Source organism: Crocuta crocuta, unplaced genomic scaffold, assembly GCF_008692635.1.
Source record: "Crocuta crocuta isolate KB4526 unplaced genomic scaffold, BGI_CrCroc_1.0 scaffold39, whole genome shotgun sequence".
NCBI classification, from domain to species: domain Eukaryota; kingdom Metazoa; phylum Chordata; class Mammalia; order Carnivora; family Hyaenidae; genus Crocuta; species Crocuta crocuta.
The window spans coordinates 7,418,473-7,443,018 of NW_027533334.1; positions in this window are offsets into that span (position 1 = coordinate 7,418,473).

Below are 24,546 nucleotides of genomic sequence, written 5' to 3' on the forward strand. Positions count from 1 at the left end.
AAGATGGCCTGCTGCACCTGCATGGTCTGGCCCTACTTCCTCTCAACTTCATCTTGCTCTTTGCCTCTGTCATGTTTCTCAACTGTGTAGTGCTCCTGCTAGCCGTAGAACCTCTACGTGTCACCCCTCTGCCTAGAATGCTATCCCCTGCCTGTTCCCTCCACTGCTTTCCCCCACTGGCTTTGCCCCAGATATTTGCTTAGATCCATTTACTCCCTTTCTTCTGCTCTGTGTAGTAGAGGGCTGACCCTTGCAAACCCCATTTCTAATGCTTCCTTTCCAATTGGTTTCTAGCTGTATCTGGTCAATGGAAATCATTGGCAGAAAATTAGAGGGCAGAAGGAAGGTAGAAAGCCAGGTAACCACACCTCCCCAACTTGTGAAGCATCTCTTAGCAGTGACCATAATCACCTCTATGGTTCCAGCAACTGCAGACAGCCCCTTTCTTTGTGTTGCCATCTGTCATGGCTAGCCATGGTTCCCGGGCACTTTACTATGTCACTCCAAGCCCTGATGTAGCTCCAGCTTCTGGATGTTACTTCACTCTCCAGTTCGCTCTTCCCATCCTAGTAATTCATAACTCATCTCCTGAATTAAATTTCCCTAGTGAACTGTTTGATATAGGCTTTGTTTTCTTACCTGAACCCCGACTGATAAAATACCCATTTGTTGTTTGAATCTCAGCTCAACTTTTACTTTCATGGGAAAGCCTTCCCTGACCTCCCATTCTCTTTTCACAACAAATAGCAACTAGATCAAATCTCTCTCTATACCATTTCATAGCACTGTGTACATCTCCTGTGTAGAACATGTCCAGTTTTAACTTCATATTTATCTGTGACTTTTTGATTAACTTGTCCCTGACATTGTAGTACATAAGTTTCATGCTTGTAACCATGTCTTTCTCTGAGGGGGTCACTATTATTTTCTCAGTACCTAAAATAGTGTCTGGTATATACTATGACCCCAGTGAATGAATGAATCCTTTAAAAAAGTTCTGTGATGCTGGGAACCATTGTTAAAAGAATTGTTTTGGCCTAAAACTACAGAGAATACTGCAATACCATCTACCAAGTTCCCTGTGTGGTTTGGGCATGGCCTCGTAAAGGAGATTGAATAAATCTCAAACAATTGAGCTACCCTATTAACAATGAGGAATGTGTTGAACAAATCACCTATAACGCAGTTGTAACTGACCACAAACATCATTTTGGAGAATGGCCTTAAGAGCTCTAACAAACTTTTTGTAATGTACCAGAGCCTGTTCTTGCCAACAGTATAAAATCACTGGCTAATTAACTGAACCAAGACCAGGCCAAGCTGGATGGACCTAGAGGGTAAGATTCTAAGTGAAATAAGTCAGACAGAGAAAGACAAATACCATATGGTTTCACTTATACATGAAATCTAGAAAACAAAAAAATGAACAAACAAACAGAAAAATAGACTCTTAAATACAAGAATAAATTGGTGGTTGCCAGAGGGGAAGTGGGTAGGGGATGGGTGAAATAGATAAAAGGGATTAAGAAGTACAAATTTCCAGTTATAAAATAAGTCACAGAGGTGAAAAGTACAGCATAAGGAATATGGTAAATCACACTGTAATAATGTTGCATAGTGACAGATGGTGACTACACTTGTCATAGTGACCAATGAGTAAGCACTGAATTGTCAAATCAATATGTTGTACACCTAAACTAATATAAAATTGTATGTCAATTATATTGCAATTAAAACAACAGAAGTTTTTTTTAAAGCAGTACAAGGGATTTCTAGTGAAACAACAGATTCAACATACATGTTTGCCTTCGCTTTCTTCTGAAATCCCACTAAATGGATAATAAGACAATAAAAAAGGCAAAAAGATGACAGTAAACACACATATACATATACATACAATATATAAGAGCCTACAGAAATCAACAAATATATAACAATAGATATCATCAACAAACTTGGAAACTGGAAAGCAGGTGGACAGCAGAGAACCTAAGTGATTACAAGAAGAAAGCCAATAAGGAACAGGCAGATTCAGTCCACAAAACCTCTGAAAATTTCAGAAGTAGAAGATACCAGGCCTCTAAGGGCAGGAGGGAAAGAGAGCTTGAAAAACCATGGGGATTGGTTGAAAATCTTTAGAAAAAGAACTAGACCTCCAGATGGCCTCCCAGCCCTAAAAGCCAGCTGACAGCCTCTTGTTCCCACCTTCTAGCAGAAGGTACAAGGTTCACGTGATGGAGAGCTTGTCCCTCAGGGACTTTGGTCCCAGGCACACAGCTGAGGTTGGATGAGGTGCATGCTGAAACCAAGAGTCCAAAGTAGAGACTGGAGTGTACATAGTAAACTCCCTGAACACTGGAAGCTGAACTTCACAGCCCAAATATATATATTTGAAAGTTGCTGAGAATAGATCTTAAACGTTTTCATCACAAGAAAGAAATTTGTAACAATGTATGGTGATGGATGCTATCTACACTTACTGAGGTGATCATTTTGTGGTATACAGGTGAAACATGTAACATTGTATGTCAATTATATATAAATTAAAAAATAAGAAAAACTTATGGAAAAAAGAGACAAAGAAATTGGAGAGAGATAAGAAAACTAGAGGGCCACCCATGGGCTCTAGTATTTTCAATAAATAAATGATATAAACAGAACTAGAGGGTGGTGGTGAAGGAAATGTTATAAATGAAAGGACCTACTAACAACCTGCAATGTGCATCTTGGTGGAATCCTGATTTGAACTTCCAGCCAATTGTGAAAAAGCATTTAAAAAAATTATCAGAGAAATATAAATATGGACTGGGTATTACATGACGTTAAAAATTTTTGATTATGAATGTAATAATGGTGTGCATAGTTATAATAAAAAAGTCCTTCCTTACTGGGACACTTGGCTGGTTCATTTGGAAAAGCATGCGACTCTTGATCTTGGCATCATGAGTTTGAGCCCTGTGTTGGGTGTAGAAATTACAAAAAATATATACATAAATAAATAAAACTTAAAAAAGATCCTTATCTACTTTAGGTACATACTGAAGTATTTATTAGTAAAGTGGCATAATATCTGGGATTTGCTTTAAAATATGTTTTTTTAAAAACATATTATTTGGAACTGGGTGATGGACATATGGGATACTGCTTTCCTGTTTTCTCTACTTTTGCACAGCTTTGTAATTTCTATAATAGAACAGAAAAAATTAGAGGATCATTTTAAACATCTGACTAATAATTTAAGAAGATGAAAGCAGAAAAAAATGAGGGACAGAAATTATTAAATAAATAATCCAAGAAAATCTGCCAACACTGAAGAACATGAATTTCCAATCTAAAAGAGTTCCCTGACTCAGGAGTGGAGAGGGAAGGATAAGGTGAATATAGAACATCTATAATGACAGAAAGCAAGCAAGCCCTTATAAATGGTAGAAGTGTGTCCAAAGAAACCTGAAGGGACACCCAATGGCCAAATCTGGGACAGTTTGAGCACCAAAATAAAGATAAACATGGATTATCCTCCATAGAATGCAATAGTAATTCATTATTCTATACTGACATAATTAAGTAAACTAATAGGGAGAAGAGAAAGCTATTTTATGTAGTAGAATTACAATTAATAACTATAGAAGGAATGATAGAAAGGGAAAAGCATCATTTTTTTTTTTTTACTGATGAATCATTTATTTGAACAAGGCAAACACATATCCGCATTTGTTTCCTTTTATACAGAACGTGAAATATTTCAAATATATTAGTTTTTATCTTTTTCAACAGAATTCAATTCCATCTGGTCCCAGGAACTGCTTCTCATTTTAGGATTCATGTTTTAGTGACACATAGGTACCATTAGAGCCAAAGGGACATACATGAAGTTCGGATAGTCATTCATTATTATGGTGACCATACTAACATATGGTAAAAACCCTGTACCTCCTCCCCCGCCCCATCTTTCTTTTCAAGCTAGTTGTGGCCTTATTTGTATAAGCCCCTCTATCATCAGCTTCATTATTATCTCCTTTAGTCAGAAACCCGATGTCTTCATTATCTTTTTTGTGAACTTTGATTACTCTGTGAACTGTTGGACTGTCAAATCACTCAGCTTTAAAAATGGCTGTTTCAGGGCGCCTGGGTGGCTTAGTCGGTTAAGCGTCCGACTTTCACTTTGGTCATGATCTCCCGGTTAGTGGGTTCGAGCCCTGCGTCGGGCTCTGTGCTGACTGCCAGCTCAGAGCCTGGAGCCTGTTTCAGAGTCTGTGACTCCCTCTCTCTCTGACCCTTCCCTGCTCACGCTGTCTCTCTCTCTGTCTCCTAGAAATACATAAAACATTAAAAAAAAATTTTTTTTAAATAAATAAATAAAAATGGCTGTTTCACCAATTCTACTAGGGTTGCCCTGAAACTTGTTAGGAGCAGAAGTCAGGCTTCTGTGAAAGGCTGGCTCCATTCCAGTAATGGTCAATACTTGTTTTGACTGCCCATAGTTGCTTTCATGAGACTTTAATAAGGAATTTATGCCTTTCATGATACCACTCACCTAGGCAAGTAACTTAAATATTTAGTAACATGTAATGTTACATTTTTACAAATCAAGTAATGAGAAGCATCAACTTCATTTATCTTGCTTATCATGATTTAATAACATGCTATAAAATGGATACATTAGGGGCACCTGGGTGGCTCAGTCGATTAAGCATCCAACACTTGATTTTGGCCCAGGGCATGATGTCACAGTTTGTGAGTTTGAGCCCTGTATCAGGCTCTGTGCTGGCAGGGTGGAGCTGCTTGGGACTCTCTCTCTTCTTCTCTCTCTCCCTCCTGTGTGCTCTCTCTCTCAAAATAAATAAAAAATAAACTTTAAAAAATGCATACATTAATTGAATTATAATTATATCAATTTATCTTTCTAAGTATTCATAGATGGTACTTTTATGAACATATTTTTCAGTGATTTTTATAATGTTGTTGAACTATGAATTAACATATTAATTTGGATTCAAACATGAAGGCAAGCTTTTTCTGAAAATAAAAAATGCTGGTTGATTTGACAAAGAGGATTAGGTTATTTGGTAGATATTTTCCATAACTTGAACATGACATATCTGCAGCTCCAAGTTTTGACAAAAATATATGTAAAGCATGTGTTGATTAAGAACACTTTACTAAAAAAAAAATGAGTTGGCTGAAGTACAATGAAATTAAGATTGATACGGTTTTACTAACTGCAATTCTAAAGGATTAAACATGATGCCTCTAAGTGAAAGAGTAGCAAGTATGATGAATGGTTATTTAATGAGCCTTGGTAAAGTCTTTTTGGTAGATTTTCCAGAAACAGAGAAAGCATGTGACTCTAGTGATTGAGTGACAAACTCCTTTGTAAAGTAGGAGGTTTCCAATTCAATGCTTCCATCAACCTAAAGGAGAATCTAGTCCAGCTGATAGGTCATTAAGCAACAGTTCTGATGATGTATCATTTTATGATTTTTGAAATTTACCTTAGAAGGAATTCAGAACTTGATCAGCATTGCAATAATGAAATTCCTTCCGTTATTACCTACTTTTAAAATGAGACAAGATTTCTCAGCATTTACATTTATTAAAAAAAAACTAAAGGAATATGGGACACCTCGGTGGCTCGGTTGGTTAAGTGTGGAATTCTTGGTTTCTCATGGGTTTGTGGATTTGAACCTCACGTAGAGCTCTGTGCTGACAGCATGGAGCCAACTTGGGATTCTCTCTCTCTCTGCTCCTCTCCCACTTGCTCTCTCCGTCTCCCTCTCTCTCAAAATAAATAAATAAAAACTTTAAAAAAAGAAAGAAATATAAGTGATAGAAAACCCTATTTTATTCCAGCAATAAGTAATATTAATCAATGGATCATGGGATCATGAACTAATTGAAAAAGAGAAAGCCCCATTAATCTCTTTAAGACAGTCATAGTTCTATGAAAAATTAGTTTTTATGTTTTAGTGATTTTTAATCAAATATTGCATTATATTGTTGTATATTAATAGGAATTATAACAATGAATCAAATCAGAAGAATGATTTTAACACTTAGAGAATTGCCACAGGAAGGAAACAAGATACAGATTTACAAATTCAATTTGTATTAATATTTTTGTTACAGAGAAACACGATAGAGCAATTAAAAAATTTTAAACAGGAAATAAAAGATTACAATAAGATGAAATTTTGTGTAAGAATTAGGAGGAAAGGAAAGATATAGACTTTCTAAGTGTTAAACAAGGGGTTGTTAAGGCTTTTGTTTTTGCTTTTAATGCATGATGTGTGATGGCAACCAACCATTATGGTATTTTATTTATTTATTTTGTTTGTTTATTTACTAATTTATTTTTAAGATTTATTTAAGTAATCTCTACACCCAATGTGGTGCTTGAACTCACAACACTGAAATTAAGAGTGACATGTTCTACCCACTAAGCCAGTCAGGCATCCCTATTTATATTATTTTAGATACATTTAAATTTGATGTGACCATTTTATTTTAGAATGTCTATATTTAAAATATGTAAGCAATTATGTATGTCAACTATTCAACTATATAAACTGATGATAAAAAATTCTTTTAATGTATTGTGAACAAAAGACAGACTGGCAAACCTTGAATACCACTGTTGTTGGTATTTCTATTTTTCTTAAGTTTCTTTATTTTGAGAGGGGACAATGCACAGAGAGAGAGAGAGAGAGAAAGAGAGAGAGAGAGTCAGAATTCCAAGCAGGCTCCACACTGACAGTACAGAACCTGACACAGGACTCCATCTCATGAACCATGAGATTATGACCTCAGGGGAAACCAAGAGTCAGTTGCTCAACTGACTGAGCTACCCAGATGCCCCTGTTGTAGGTGATTCTTATATGGATGAACATAGATTGGCCATTTCTGGGATATTCCATGATGACCCATTTTAATTAGGTTATCTTTGTTTCACTTTATGTACTCAGGGAACATATCTTTAAGTTTTCCTCTTACAGTTTCAAAATGTAGAAATTCCTTAATTATACTATATTGACCTTATGACAACCCATCCACAGTAAGAAGACGGGTGTGCTTGCACAAATACACTGATTTACAATACCCATCTTTCTGAAAGAATTTTCTATTAATAGACTTTTTTGCAATAACTTGGGCTGTGATTTAGTTACACCAATTTGGGCAGGTCAGTTCACCCAGATCTCTGGTCCCAGTTTCTTCATCTGTAAAAAATCAAAGACTCTACTAATTCTTTTATTTTAAATGTTTTATTTATTTATTTATTTATTTTTTTGAGAGAGAGACAGACAGACAGCATGAGCAGGGGAGGGTCAGAGAGAGGGTGAGACACAGAATCAGAAGCAGACTCCAGGCTCTGAGCGGGCTGTCAGCACAGAGCCCGACGCGGGGCCCGAACCCATGAACCATGAGATCATGACCTGAGCCAAAGTCGGACGCCCAACTGACTGAGCCACCCAGGTGCCTCAAGAATCTACTAATTCTTTTAGATTCCTTCAAATTCTATAATTCTTTTGTTTTATTACTGTGTCTTTAAAAGTTCTGGAAAACACTTAAACAACAGTACATAGTAATTATTCCAATATCTTTTCAAGTTATTTTTTCTATAAAATATGGAATAACTGAATTTAACATAGTATTATTGCTAAATTTTGAAAAAGTGAACCTAGAATAGAAAGCCTAAAAGGTCCATTGAAAGCATTGTTCGACCATCTTAAACTCTGAAATTTTAAAAGTAGACTGTACAGTCAGTCCCCTGAAGTATAATAGAGGCAGTATGGATGGTTTCATTTGGGGTGTTATTTTAAATTCCAGACCCACAGTTGATAGAATTATAATTGCACTCTATGTGCTGACCTAATACTGCTTTGTTATCAAAATGCCCTTCTGTATTTAACTATGGGCAGCATGGTCATTACGTAGTCTACATAAACTTTAAAAGAACCATTTATTTTGAACCTATGGTTATGTAGTAATGCATGCTGTTTCAAAAACCACTTAGAATAAATGTCATAATCCTAAATCACAGTTGTCTCTCTAATCAGAGTCATCTTAGCTCACAAAGTTTACGAAATGCATTACAAATTCTTAGATAACACTACAAGGCTATGTTAGAGTTTTAACAGAGTAGCCAGGATCTTTTTGTTCCAGGCTGAATAAAAGTTCCTTTATCTGTTCTGTGAGGACTTGGCAGTTTACTCAAGGGCATTTCTTACTTTTCAAAATGCAAAATTTTAAGCATGTTGCCTGCATTTAAAAGTACATGGGAGAGGAACACAGACGAAGGGAAGGACAAATAAGATAAAAATGGGGGGGGGGGGGGGGCAAACCATAAGAGACTTTTATTTTATTTTTAAAAATTTTTTGATTCTTTTAAAATTTATTTTTGAGAGAGAGAGAGAGAGACAGTGAGAGCAGGGGAGGGTCAGAGAGAGAGGGAGACACAGAATCTGAAGACAGGCTCCAGGCTCTGAGCTAGCTGTCAGCACAGAGCCTGATGTGGGGCTCGAACCCATGAGCCATGAGATCATGACCTGAGCTGAAGTTGGACGCTCAACCAACTGAGTCACCCAGGGGCCCCCATAAGAGACTTTTAAATACAGAGAACAAACAGGGTTGCTAGAAGGGAAGTAGGTGGGGAATGGGCTAAATGGGGGATGGACATTAAGGAGGGCACTTGGGATGGTACTGGGTGTCACATGTAAGTGATGAATCACTGGATTCTAGTCTGGAAATCCAAACTACACTCTATGTTAACTACCTTGAATTTTTTAAAAAAGGGCATGTATTTTTTTTTCTTGATCTGCACAACAGACGTGCTAATTTTAGTCACATTTTAGAGAAGAAGCTGAAACAGTTAGATCAAGGCTTTCCCTCGTTCACATAGTTTCTTAGAGACTATCTAGCCACGAACTTGACTGAATCCTCCTGGGAATAAGTCATTGTCCCAGGGCCAGAAGCTATATATCCTGGCCCAAGAGAGTTTTCCCTAGGTGCAAGAAACCAAAATTTTGAGGAGCTCAGTGCTGGCAGAGTGTTCCCATAGTTATTCCCAATAAAAATGCCTTTTTGTCTCTCTTGCCTATGCTTTTGGTCTATTGTTGACATTCTTGGGCACAACTTTGCTAATGGCATTACTGCACAGGATTTAGGAGTATTTCTCCCTAATATGATACTGTGGCAGCTTGATCCACTGAGATTAGTTTATGTTTCTGCAGTAAGGAAAAAGACACAAATGTCTTTTTCTTGGTCCTTGATCTACTCTTCCAAGCAGCCTGGGTGATGGCGGTGTTTTTGTTCCCTAGGGGAATTGATCACCTTTTCCTCACCCAATCCCCCAAACCCCAGGCTTCTAGCAATGTTGGAGCTGAGTTGTCCAAGACACAGAAGGACTCTAAGGGTTGCAGGGGGTATGTGTACCAGCTGCTCCCATGTTGTGTCCCAAAGAGGACTGTAATTTTGATAGGGATAGGGAGAAGCAGTGCTGGGGACCAGACCACACTAAGAGCTGTGGACTTTGGTGCCGCAGTAGAAGCTCCCTAGGGCTCTGCTTGGCACTGAAGGCAATGGAGAGAATAGGGCCACTTGTCTTTGAATGGGCCCTGCAGGTTTGGTCAATGAGTAATAGAGGCTCTTCCATCATTTTCTGGGCATCACTTATTTTACCCCATCCTTATTCTCAGACTATCCAAAGGAGGAGGACACAATTCAGACCCATCAAAGCAGAGGTGAGAGCTACCAATCACTGAGCATTTACCATGAGCCTTGACACAATGCTTGCTTAGCAGGGCAATTTATGAAAATTTTCATGTGGCAGAGTAACTTGATTACAAAATTAACTATGTCTTGTGTTCAAGGCTGTAAGCTTATCAGCAAAGAATGAGAGGAATTTTTCCATATCTCTTCCAACAAAGGAGCCCAGGCATTGTGTTCTAAAGCCTACATTTCTTTTACTCTCTGGGAAGAGTCAAGTGACTTTATTTAAAAAGGTCTAAATAACAAGTGGAATCTTAAGGGTCTGAGCCTCTGTGTGGCCTGAAAAATGCTTTGCCTTGTTTTTTAAACACATTTTTTAATGTAATTATTTACAAAAAAATTTTTTAAAGTTTATTTATTTTGAGAGAGAGATCAAACAGGGGAGAGAGAGAAAAAGAGAGAGAAAGGCAGAGACAGAGAGATTGAAAGAGACAGAGAGAGAGAAACCCAACCAGGCTCCATGCTGTCAGCACAGAGCCTGATGCAGAGCTCAACTCTCAAACTATGAGATCATGACCTGAGCAGAAACCAAGAGTCTGTCGCTTAACCAACTAAGCCACCCAGGCACCTCGTGAAAAATGTTTTAACAGAATTTTGATTAGATTAATTAATTAATTAACTTTTAAATTTATTTCTGAGAAAGAGAGAGAGTGTGTGAGCAGGGGAGGGTCAGAGAGAGAGGGAGACACAGAACCCGAAGCAAGCTCCAGGATCTGAGCTGTCAGCACAGAGCCCGACGCGGGGCCCAAACCCATGAACTGTGAGATTATGACCTGAGCCGAAGTTGGATGCTTAACCAACTGAACCACCCAGGCGCCCCTAGATGCCCACATTAAAAAACAGGTTTCGTACAGAAACATTTGAATCCAGTATTTCTTGAAAAATGAGATTTGGTAACAGCCAGCCTATCTCCTTTGTGACAGTAATCAGTGAGCTGTATTGGAGTTCCTGTTTATGACAAATATGCTCTTCCTAGTGTGTCACAGTCTGTGATATGCCTGAATATCTTTTATGAGGCCCAATTCATTGAAAAACACATCTGCCTGGCTCCTATGGACATTTGAATTTTTGATCTCTTGCCTGGGTCTATTGAAGGGAAAAAAACTGGATATTTCCAGATCCTTGAGGGAGACTGGCCCAATCCCCAAAGTGACATCCTCAAATCTAGATAAGAGGACAGGATATGGGGTCTGTCTATCTATCTGTCTGTCTATCTATCCATCTATCTATCTATCTATCTATCATCTACCTAGCCTTCTAAGTCTTTATTCTGAAAAATATATAGTGTATTCATTGGGCAATGAAAGTTTCATGTGTTGTTTTCTAATAAAAATTAGGTCATATTGTTTAAACTGGCATTTTTCTATTTATTAAATGTATAAAAGAATCAAACATATTGATGGGTAGTACAGATATACTCCTAGGTTATATAGGAAACAATTGGCATATTAGTTTCCTGTGGCTGCTTAACAAATTAGTACCAACTAGGTGGCTTAAAACAATAGAAGTTTATTCTCTTACAGTTTTGGAGGCCAGAAGTCCAAAATCAGGGTATTAGCAGGGCTGCACTCACTCTGAAGGCTCTAGGGGAAAATCTTCCTTTGCCTCTTCCAGCTTCTGGTGGCTCTAGGATTCCTTAGCTGTTGGGGCATCACTCCAACCTCTACCTCTGTCTTTTCTGGCATTCTCTGTGCCTCAAATCTCCCTCTATCCATTTTTTTTTTTTTGAGTGAGTGAGTGTGCACAAATGGGGGAGAGAGGCAGAGGGAGAAAGAAAGAATCTTAAGCAAGCTCCATGCTCAGTGTGGAGCCCAATGTGAGGCTCAGTCCCACGACCTTGGGATCATGACCTGAGCTGAAATCAAGTGTTGGATGCAAATTCGACTGAATCACCCAGATGCCCCTCTCTGCCATTCTCTATAAGGACACCTGCCTTTATAAGGCCCACCCAGATGAGTCAGGATGACCTCATCTTGAATCCTTAACTTAATTATAGCTTCAAAGACCCCTTTTCCACATAAAGTCCCATTTACAGGTTTCAGGTGAACATAGCATTGTGGGGGGGCACCATTTAACCCACTACACTTGGATGGATGACTTTTTCCTTAAAAATTACTTTTAAAAAGGAGTAGTTGACTTAACTTTCTGGGTCCTTTTTTATTTGGCTACATGGTGGGCAGACTGAGCTAAAGTCAGAACTCACTTTGAGTCACTGAGTGGTTCCTGGGGAGTATGTGGTAATAAAATACTGGCCACACACCTAGGAAACATGCACTAAGGGTTTTGCTCCCTGTGCTGTGCTCTCTGGAGGAAGTAGTGGTGAAATCACAGCAGCCAGGTTAACGATCTCTCTCTCCTGGGCTGCAGGATTTGGATTACAAAATTCAGTTGAGGCTTCTTTGAGAGTGGAAGCCTCCACTCATTCACTGTCCAAGGTTTCTAAAAAGCTGACTTCAATAAAAGATATTTTGTTTGGCAGACAAGAAAGAGCTATTTTCACAGTTCTCTTTTATTTATTCTGCCTCCAGAATTATGTATTTAAGGGGTAGGTACAGTTGGCACTGGCTCCTTTTCAGATTTCTAGAATTACCCTGACCATCTAAAAACTAGATTCTTAAAATATCCAGGTCTGTGGAGCAATCTAGAGCCTTCACTGGTAACAAGGCCATGTATATGGTACCCAGAGAGATGCATCATTCTTTGGAAATAGTAGGCAAGCACTGGGCAGAATCCAAAGGAGAACATTTCCTGCACTATCAAAAGTTACCATAAGTGGGAAAGTTATAAGAGTAGTTAACATTTACTAGGTGCTTACTATAGGCCTGGCCCAGTGCTGGGCCCTTGGCATGGACTGAATTTATTATTTTATTTAAACTTTATTAAAACCCTTGAGGCATGTACTAATAGTATCTCCACTTTACAACAGAGAAGTTAAATAGTAAGCAGTGCAGCTGTTATTCAAAGCCAGCCAAGATGGTTCTGGAGACTCTGTTCTTAGTCACTGTAGCTGCATCTCCTAATCCATTTCTCACAAAACTGAGAAGTAGGTGGGTTGCCTCCAGGGTTCCTCTGTCTTCTCTCCACCTTGCCTTTTGCTTCCTGTCGGAGGCAGGATAGTGTGGTAGAAAGATTACAGGTTTTGTATGCAGTCTGACCTATGTTCAAATCCCTGGTATGTGAACCTAGACAGGCTAGCTTCTCCAAGGTTCAGTTTCCTTATTTGAATATGATGATTATAAGAACTACTTTCTAGGGGCGCCTGGGTGGCTTAGTCGGTTAAGCATCCGGCTTTCCCTTAGGTCATGATCTCGCGGTTCGTGGGTTCGAGCCCCGCATCGGGCTCTGTGCTGACTGCCAGCTCAGAGCCTGGAGCCTGTTTCAGAGTCTGTGACCCCTCTCTCTGACCCTCCCCTGCTCACGCTGTCTCTCTCTCTCTCTCCTAGAAATAAATAAAAATATTAAAAAAAAAAAGAACTACTTTCTAGGACTGTCAGATGGATTAAAAAAATACAGTATAGTGGCCTCCCTTGCTGCTGACTGTTCACAGCTGAGCCTCTTCCAGAGCCTGTCTTCCCCAGAGTGTGCTCCCTCTCCACAGCCATCTGGCATCCCGTGACTTCTCAGCTGCGTGCGTGGGAAGGGCACAAAGGCCTGCTGCCACTTCGCCTCAGTTTAGGACAGCTCTGAGGGACCATCCCTCTTCCCGAGGCTCCAGTGGCCCGACATTAGGCATTGAAGTGGAGGCCTCTGCTGCACCCCCGTCACCACCCTACTTCTTCCTCTACCCAATCCTGCATCCTCATCCCTCTCAGGTATTGGTGCTGAGATCACTTCCTAGCGAACTTTCACTCCTGAGTCTCTTTCCTGGGGAACCTGACCTACAACAGCTAATGTTGGGACAATACCTGACACACAGTTCACATTCGGTAAATTATTTCCTAGGTTCCTACTCACCTCACGTGAGTCATACAGCAATGTCTCACCGCCTGAGAGCTTACTGTGCCTCTGACTAACCTCTGTCTCATCAACATTTAGCAATCCTATGTCTCAATGCAATGGGGGAGCATCTTGTTAAAAGCTGATTAGTCGTGGATCGGTGTCTCTTTTTACCTGGGTGGACGGTGTAGCCTCCTAGGCGCATTAAGCGGTCAGAGGATGAGCCTGATTCCAGAGCAGACCCAGTTATACCATATGGTAGCTGCCCACAGCTCCAGACATAAACGGCTTACAGTGAATGTTTGTTGTTGATGATGTAAGGCCTCTACTGACCTTGAAGAATGAACCTTCAGTTTTCAGAATTCCGAATAGATGGAATTCACAAACTAGATGCAGACACTCTCTCAACAGTAAGTGCTTTGAGAACTTTACAGCACTTGGAATTTCTGCCCCATCAGTGGCGTGCCTGAGGAATCTAAGTCCCATGGCCTAAAAGCTTCAGGGCCCAGACAGAGCAGGGAGCAGCAGCAACACACGTCTAGCAGGCACACGGTCCTGCACCCTGGGAACACTGCTGGTGGGGACTCTGCCCACCCCAGGCCGGGGACTGTGTGGCCAAAGGGAGAAGCAACTTGAGGCAGCCCTGTACATTGTGCGGGGGGTGGGGGGGGGGGGGTGGGAAGGCTCTGGGCTTCACAGAGAAGCCAGCAGGCTGTTCCATCTAATGGTCACTGTGCAGCTGTAACAGGGCTGTAGTAAGCCTTGATTCTCCACTCTATTGCCGGGTGATATGAAGATGACTTTTGGTTTCTGGAAAGATGCTGTAAAGCCAATGGCATTAGCCTACTACTATTTTAAAGGCATTGTGAAATCCTTTTATTGGGGAGTATCCCTGAACAGTGGCCTGTTTACGCTTTCAATAAAAATAACTTAAAACAACCTAATATGGTGTAGAAAGTCCACTTAGTCTTGCTTATGTTGGGAGGCTGAAAGGTATGGGGAAAAGAACGCAAGCTCTGGTGTAAGACTGACCTGGTTTCAAAGTGGGGTCCACTTACCAGCGGTATAACCTTGTTAGTTCTTTACCTCATGGACCTGTTCCTTCATCTGTGAAGGGAGAACAATTTTTCTTCCCAATATTTACTGTAAGGCTTAAATGAGAATATTCAGGTCAAAGCTCTTTGATGTCAAATACTACCCAAATGAAAGGGGTTCATATATTACATGGAAATAGTGGTATTTAAACAGTCACTGGTCAGCAATGATTGGGATGCCCAGGAAATCTTCCTTAGGCATTGAAGTGGAAGGCCGTTGTTTTTGCCTGTTCTTTGGGTGACAAAACCCATCTTCCCTGCTGTGAAAGTCATTTCATGCGATTTGCATGACAATACCGTTATCTCCTCTAGCTACAAAATTGTCCTTCTCCCTGGTCACATCAGGTGGTCCAGGAATGAACATGTGACCCTAGCTGGGTCAATCAGAGCCTTCTCCAGACTTTTCTGCCAGAGGTATTGGGAAGGCTGTTGGGTTTTGCTAGACTGATAAATTGGTAGGACGTAAAGCTGGGGGTGGGGGAGGCTATCATCCCACATGGAGTAGACCCGTTGAGGAAGTGGTAAGACCTAGGGGCGCCTGGGTGGCTTAGTCAGTTAAGCGTCCGACTTTCACCAGCTCAGAGCCTGGAGCCTGTTTCAGAGTCTGTGATTCCCTCTCTCTCTGACCCTCCCCTGCTCATGCTGTCTCTCTCTCTCTCCTAGAAATAAATAAAACATTAAAAAACTTTTTTTTTTAAAAAGAAGTGGTAAGACCTAAACTTAAAAGAATCTGAGACCCTGTACTCAGCCATGCTAGAAATGAGTTATATTCCTACACTTCCCAGGCATGGGAACCAAAAACATTCCCCCTTTTTCTTAAGTCATTGTGAATTGGGTTATTATTACTTGCAACTAACAGAGTCCTGAATAATACAGAAGTTGATAATAAGTTAGGGGACTGGCATTAATAATACTTTTCATTTCCCAAGGAAGCCTATAATGTGTTGGAGACTTGTTTCCTCACCTCTAAAATGAAGGGAATAATATCTACTTCTGAAAGCTTTTGTGAGGATTCAAGGAGAATACATAAAATGCCTTCTTCAGAGTTCATAAAGTGCTCATTATGCTGCATTGGATGCAGTGATACCCTATTGGACTTATGTGGCTTCTTGACATCATAAAGCTTTTTCTCACTTTGGGGAAGATGTCAATATCATCTTGAATTCCTGGTTATCTTCTTTTCCTTTAAGTTTATTTATTTTAAGAGAGAAAGGGAAAGCATGTGTATACATGGGGGAGGGGCAGAGAGAGAGAGAGAGAGAGAGAGAATCCCAAACAGGCTCCACACTGTCAACATAGAGCCTGATGCAAGGATTGATCCCATAAACCGTGAGATCATGACCTGAGCTGAAATCAAGAGTCAGATGCTTAAATGACTGAGCCACCCCAGCATCCCTCTTGGTTACCTTCTGAAGCACATTTGCTTTGCAAAGCTTTTCCACAAAGCTTTTCCTCAGGACTACTGAATAAACTATCCTTAAGCTATGCTATGTACCAACCCAGCCTCAACCCTAGGTGAAGCAGCAACTTCCAAACACTTGGTTAACTGGTGTTTCAACAGTCCTTCTCCATCTGGTGGCTGATGTATGCAATTTTATCATCGGGACTTTGCATATTTTTTAGATTTATTGAAATATAATATAAATGCAGATATGTATATATAAGTATGCGGTCCAATGAATTTCCTCAAACTGAACATGCTCAGTAGCCATCATTCAAATTAAGAAACAGAAAATGACCAGCATCCTAGAAGCCTCTCCTGTGTCTCTCATTATCCCTCCTGAAGTAACCATTATCCTGATTTCTAAAAGCAGGGATTATTTTGCCTGGCTTTTGTTCATTATATAAATGGAATTATCCAGGGTGTACTCAGTAGTGCCTATCTTCTTTTGCTCAACAGTGTGTTTGTGAGATTCTTTCATGTTGTTGAGTTAGTTACAGTTTGTCCATTCCTATCACTGTATAGTTTTCCATTCCACATCTTATTTATCCATTCTACAGGTTAAGGAGTATTTTCATGTCAATGGTTGTAAATTAGTCACCTGAGGAATCTTATATGCAAAGAAGTTAGGAAATATAATTTACTATCCACAACAAAATTGGGAGGAAGGGAAGACTATATATACTATAGGCAAATAATTATAATTATCTGGTAACTTCCCTCCTACAATGTTTACGTTGTGGATAGTGGGGATATGGATGGAAATGGGTGTTTTTCATTAAAAAATTTTTTGTGTGTCCTAATTGTTTTATATTAAAAATGTGTTATTGTTCTAATCACCCACACAAAATATGATAATAGCTAACTTTATTGCTTGTCTACCACATGCCAGGCCTGCCTAAACAGTCTATATTTTATGAATTCCTCAAAGCAATTCTTTGAGGTACATATTACTATCCTCATTATATATATGGGGAAACTGAGGGACATGGAGGTTAAGTGACTTGTCCAGCATTATCCATTTAGCAAGTGGTAGAGCCATCAAACCCAGGGAATCCACCTGAGTCTGTCCTTCACCTTAATGTTCTATTTCCCCTCCTAAGAGGAGATTAAACAGAGAATAAAAAGAGAAGCCAAACACTGCTAAAGATGACACCACCAGTCTTACTATTGTCACAAATACAAGAGCTACAATTGTAGCATCTTCCATAATATCTTGATGTGCTCTGTATTGTGTGAGATCCTTGGCTGGGAGCCTCATGCCCACACCACTGAAAAGAAATCATGCCCTCCTGAAATCAACTGCGTCCCTGCCCAGGAGGCAGCGGGCCTGGGCTCTGCTTACTTTTAAATGCATTTGACACCCTTGGCAGCTCTGGCCATCATCAATACCACTTAACATATTTCCAAGGAGTCTGGTATGTTTGGGAGTGCCTCCTTGCCTCAAACTAAATTGGCCGATCCACAAGGTGAGTGCCTGAATCTATGCTAGGCTGGTTTGAACCTGTTCCGTGTACATAAGAATGAAAAATATTAGACATCTGTCACTCTATCCAATTAAGTTCTACATTTAGCTTATTAATAGAACTAAGAGCCTAACACAGGTCACCTGACTCCTTAGTAGATGCCATTTCAATGGATTTTGCATTCCCTCTGATACCAGTATTCTTATGTCTGCTTTTTTGTTTCTTTAAGTAATTGCATTAAATAAAATTGTACGAGCAGAAATTGCATGACTGTAACTGGTGACATTTGAGTGTTCCAATGCCTCTAAAAAGCCCTGTTCAGGCTGGCATTGAGCCATCTCCAAATGGAAACCCATTTAAAAACCCATTTTCCTGGCAAGAAACAATTGATGTGGACCTAGACTAATGAGATATTAAAGAGGCCTAGGAATTGACATAGTTAGAGTTTGTTTGCTAGAATTCCAGGTCAGGCCATGTAAATGTTTTCCCTCTTTGGGTGTACTGTGGATTGATTTGAAGTTAACTTGGTTTAAATTCTGGCAAGTAGAATCGGTGGTTCTTATGTTTGGATTTTGTTATCAAAATCCTGGAAGTAAATTATTTTAGTCCTATTTATTTTAACACCCTTGAAACCAACATTTGTGTATGAAGAGCACGTTAAGAAAGAAGAATTAAGAAGGAAGAAAATTCATTACTCCAGGATCCCTTTTACTCAGGATTCTTTTGGGCATTAAGCTGAATTTCATTTTTCACATATTTTCTCTTTGTTGTCTAGAAAAAAGTACCAGGTTCTCCTCATGACCTTGACTTGTTCTCCCTTGCTCTTCAGGGTCTGTGCACTCCCTTTGCACCACTTGGACTGGCCTCCCTGAACACCCAGCCATGCCCCTGAATTTGGGCCACAGGCTTGAGTGGGAAAGAAAGACCATTAAACATTTATGAGTCTGGCAGGCACTTTAACTTAAATTATCCAATTAAATCTCCACAACAAATCTCTTGGTCTGGCATTCCATCAGATAAGGCAACTGGGACTCCAAATAATTAATTTTTCCCAGGCCCACAGGTGAAGCCAGACTCTGGACTTTGAACCTGGTTTCATATGGCCTTCTCCACTGCCTATCCCAAATTCCCAATTTGTTCTGATCCAAAAGATGCAAGGGCCTCATTACTATCTCCCACCTCGTTATAAAGATGGAAGAACTATAATTATCTACACAAATTCATACCAAGGTGCTGCCATCTCCTCTTAACAGGGACCTCTTAAAGATTAAGTACCCAAAGAAATGAAGCACTAATAATACACTGCAGGGTAATTAAGTATTTCCCCTCCTGGGGCTCTTTGTATTTTAATTGGACAAAAGTTTAAGTCAAGTGAATGAAACTCTGAGACCTCAGTGAGTCCTGAGAGGTTTTCAGTGGAAAAGGGTGTGGGTGGGCTTGATTAACCTTTCAGGGGTCATTCAAATCCAACTATGCAGGAAGCGTAGCCTTCCAGCCCTGGACAGTACCTCCATTGCCCACCCTTGATGCTGCTTCTTAGTGTAGCTCAATCTTAGCTCAAGGTCTGGACTTTTGTGTGTTTGTAGTATCCTTGTCCATAGTTCCTCTTCCTCAGCTTTACGTTCTTAACTACGTAGTTCCGTTAACTCCTGTTTCACATTAAAAATAAAATTGTATATCTGCATACTCCTTACATTATCACTTAATTGCTGACGTGTTCTCTTTATTCCAGTGGGCTTGCGGGATCCTCTACAGGGAGAACCAGATCTTCCTCCACATGTGTCTGGTTTCTCCAGGCACACTGAACTATAGCTGCTCTTTTTCCTATTTCCAAACACCATGCTTCTTCCCACATCAGAATCCTTGCACCTGCCCACCCCTCTGCTTAGAAAGCTCTACACATAATAGGCTCCTTCTCATCAATAGGTCTCAAGTCAGATGTTACCTCTCTGAAAGAATTGTTCTGTCATCCCACCAACATCACACTCATTTGCTTTTTTTTATTTCCTAGAACTTATCTATCTGATGTTATCAGGTTTAGGTCTCTTAAAAAAATCTATTGTACGTTTAGAGAATAAGGATCTTGTCTTGTTCACTGCTATCCCCTACCACCTAGAACAGTGGCTAGCACTTAGTAAGCAATAACTAAATTCTGATGTAATGCATGAATGGAGAGTTATACTCAATAAATGTTAGTTGCATGAATGAATAAAAAGTATGATGGAGTTTGATTTCTCCTTCCTCTGGACACTCACATCCATACCTTTTATAGAGCAAAATTTATTGTCCCCTTTGTATTGCAGTTGTCTTATTTCTCTGGGTAGCCTAGGAGCTGAAATAAATAAATATATCTTTGTATCTTCCTAGCACATAGTAGAGTGCCTTTCACATTGTAGTCTCTCAGACAACGTCTCAGGACTTTTGCAGCCAAGCTGGTTCATGCCATGTGATAATCATTGCACAAGGTAGAAGAAAAGGTGTCCTGCACGGCCAGCTCCTTCTAGTCACCCTTCTAAGTCTTAGAAATATGCTGAGATCAGTCATGATGGTAATTTGTTCGTAGGTAGAATAATCAATAATGTTAATTGTCTTGTCTCCAATAATCTTGTATTGACATTTTGAACCTCAACAACACATCAGGATATCTTTAAAGAATAGCCTCAGGGATGCCTTGACTCCTGTGCCCTGCTGTGACTTCGCAATCAAATTCATCTATAACTAGAGCTTGGATTATTTTCCCACTAGTGTGTTTGTTAACTTGTACTTAGGCCAAATTCATCTGCCATTTTTACTTTGCATACTTTATCCCTCTCATTTTGGCATATCATTCCCTATAAAAATTCAGTATCGTTTTCAAATTTAGAGATTTTACTGTGCACTCTCTTTTCCAAAACATAATAAATCACTAAATCAGATTGGCCTGGGATTGATTCCTTGGGAAATACAATGTGTATTACTCCATTCAATAATGTTCCTTTTCCATTAACTTGCTTTTATTCTTTATCCATAATAAAACCCTCTGCTGAATTCTAGGTAACTTAATTAAGTAACCAGTATTGGTATGAAAAAAATTTCAAAGATTTTTCCAAGAATAAAATACATTCATGATTTTTCCTTTCTCTACTTATTTATTTTCCTTCTGAAAGAATTTTGCAGATTAGTAAAGCATGATTTATTCTTACAGAAACTGAGCTGATTTTTTCCTTTAATTGACAAATATTTGGTAATCCTATTTTTAATTCATGTTTCCACTAACATGTAGATATCTCCCTTTTACAGACCTGAACACCCTCCCATATTCCTTTAGATTGTACAAATAATGATTTAAGTCTATACCTCAATTTTCAGCCTTTGTTGCTAACATAGACAGCAGATATAAGAGGACACTAAAAAAATCACCAGGCTGACTTTATTATTTTTAAAAATTATTTTACTATATAATAAAAACTGCTGTCCACATGCACATTCAAGCCATTGGTAATCATGTGGCAAAATCAGTAAACAATGATGTGATCAAACTCAAGTTTTCCAGAACTTATTGAAATATTTTCCACAGGGTTTCTTTTTCTTTTCCTTTTCTCTTTTCCCTAGTTTTGCGTCCTAAATAATTCTGTCATCATCCTCTCATCCAAATATTGTTATGGCTCCTTCCCTAGGCTTTATGTATATTTTCCCCTTTCATCCTTTGCTCACTAACTCTGTATTTAGTTTCACTGCTTATAGCTAGTAGTTGATAGTGATGAATTTTAACTTAAAATACTCATTTAGCCTCTACTTTATGGTCATTGATGTCACTCTTACAAGTTTTAAATGGACTTTAGTGCATTATTCCTTTTTTAAGAACTTGAAATGCTAGTAACTCTAAAAGAAGTTTAAACCCGTCTATTATTCTCTAGCATACTTCTTTAAACAATCTGAGTAAATAAAACATTTAATCTTTTCCTTTTATTCTGCTCTCTTTGATAGAAACTCAGTACTCTTGATTTGTTAATAAGGCAAATAAATTCTCCTTTAAAAGACATGATGGTTTTGTACTTGTGCTTAGAGTCACAACTAGAAACTCTCAGCTTCCAAGCGACAATTTTGGAGAATGCTCTTTTACCCTTAATTAATTGCAAAATAAACAAATCTATGAAGCAAAACCTTCAGGAATCTGTAGTAGATGTTCAAAGCTTTTTAATGTTTTGAAGAGTCATTGAATAGTCTTTGAGTGGATTTGGTTGTTGTTTGTTTGTTTTTCTTTAACAGTTATATTGAGATATAATTCATATGCGATATAATTTACTTTTTATGTCCCTTCCTGCCATAAGCAACCACTAATCTATTTTTTGTTTCTATAGATTTCTCTACCCTAGGCTTTTATGTAAGTAGAGTCATACAGTATGTGGCAGTTTTTTATAGTATGAGTAGTTTTTGCTCTCATTTATCTTGGATGCATCTTGAGTTAATTTTTGTATATGGCGTAAAGTAAAGGTCTAACTTCAGTCTTTTGCGTGTGGCTATCCAGTTGTCCCCTAAACCATTTGTTTAAAAGACTATTCTTTCTCCATTGAATGGTCTTGGCAACCTTGCTGAAAATCAGTTGACTATAGATGCATGCATTTATTTCTGGACTCTTAATTCTATTCCATTGATTTATATCTATCTTGTGACCAGGCCACATTATCTTGATTATTGTTGCTTTGTAGTAAGTCTTGAAATTGAAATGTAAGTTCTACTTTATTTTTCCTTTTCAGGATTGTTTTGGCTATTGTGGGTCTCTTGCAATTCCATTTGAATTTTATAATCAGCTTGTCTATTTGCAAAAAAGAAGTCATCTGGAATTCTGTTAGGAATTGCATTGAATCTATAGATCAGTTTGGGGATTATTTACATTTTAACAATGTTAAGTTTTCTAATCTATAAATTCGGGAATGTTTTCCCATTTATTTAGCTTTTACTTAATTTCTTTCAAGACTATTTTTAGTTTTTAGAGTATTAGTTTTGCAGTTCTTTGTTAAATGTATTCCTGAGCATATTACTCTTTTAGATGTTCTCATAAATGGATTGTTTTGTTATTTTCATTTTTAGGTTGATCATTGCAAGTATGGAAATACAATAGATTTTTACATATTTTTTATTAAAATTTGTTAATGTTTTTATTTATTTTTGAGAGAGAAACAAAGCAAGTGGGAGGGGGATAGAGAGAGAGAGGGAGACACAGAATCTGAGCAGGGTCCAGGCTCTGAGCTGTCAGCATAGAGCCTGACGTGGGGCTCGAACTCATGAGCTGTGAGATCATGACCTGAGCTGAAGTCAGATGCTCAACCAACTGAGCCATCCAGGCACCCCAATTGATTTTTACATATTGATCTTGTATCTTGCAACCTTGAGGAACTCATTCATTAGTTCCAGTAATTTTTAGTGTATGAAGAGTATGTCAACTATGAATATAGTTTTATTTCTTCTGGATGCCTTTTATTTCTTTTTCTTGCCTAGTTTCCTTCATATTCTTAAGAGATATTGTTCTATAGTTTTCTCTCCATGTGTTTGTCTGCTTTTGCTTTCAGGGTAACATTGACCTCATGGAGTAATTTGGGAAGTGTTCCCTCATCTTCTGTTTTTTGGAAGAGTTGGTGAAGAATTTGGGTTTATTCTTCACTGAATGTTTGGTAGAATTCAATGGTGAAGACATAAGGCCCTACATTCTACTTTGTGGGCATTTGTTGGGGGGAGGCTACTGATCTGATCCCTTCAGTTGCCATAGTTCTATTCCAATTTTCTATTTCTTTTTGAGTCAGTTTCAGTAGTATGCGTCTTTCTTGTTTCCTGACTGTCTGTCTGAGCTTTCCCACTTGACTGCCTGTAAGCATTGGCAGCAGATGTGATAAATCTACACCAGGATTATGAACCACAATGAGTGTGGCTGGCTGCAAGACTTGGAAGAGGAAAAAAATCAGTCAGGGGTCAGCAATCTGTGAATCAATAGAAGCCAGAATGTGCATTAGTAGGGAAGTCAGGACCAGTCATGAAACAGAGCCAGTAGGACACCAGACCCTAGGGGGAGGATAAGAACCATGAAGTATGCAAATCTGGGAAGGGAAAAAAAAGCAATAAAAGAAAAGGCAGACAGATGAGAGCCCAGCAGTAAGAATAGAGACGAACTCAGGAGCTTTTTTGAGCATGTGGTGAAGACGGGAACCACTCCCTAAGCTTGGTGCCCTGGAATTCAAGGATGCAGAGATGTGGAACTATCTGACCACATTAGGGAATGAGGGAAGAGGAGACCTGAAATACTGGGAGAATTCTAAAATGATCTATATAACCTGTTCAAGACATATCCTAGAACACAACCCCTTAACTGTGACAGAAAGCTACCAAAGAAAACAATGTAATGTAATATTAGTGTACATAATTCAAAATCTATTCTCAAACCGTACATGGCTATACCAAACAATGCACAATTAGACTGACATTTTCTATGCCCCAGAAACAAGAAATCATTTTCTCATATTTTGGAATACAAAATCTGAGCCTTTATTCCAAATAATTCTCTTCCAAAAAGCATGGGTAACATGAGTCCATTAAATAAATAAAAGAAGTAAAATGGAAAATATTTCTGATCACATATTTGATTAAAATATTTAGTATTGTGTATCTGGAAAAAGACGATCCCTTGAGGAATACAAATTCCAAGTAAGAAGGGGTCTATTTTAAAGAAAGAAAGCCACAGCTATGCTAATAATCCCTTTTAAGATTCTGTGGATAGCATGAGACCCACAGTAGTATCTAACATAAACATGTAAGGAGATTTGAGAGAAACACAACCAAAATAAACTGTGAGAATCACCCATACAAAGTTTTT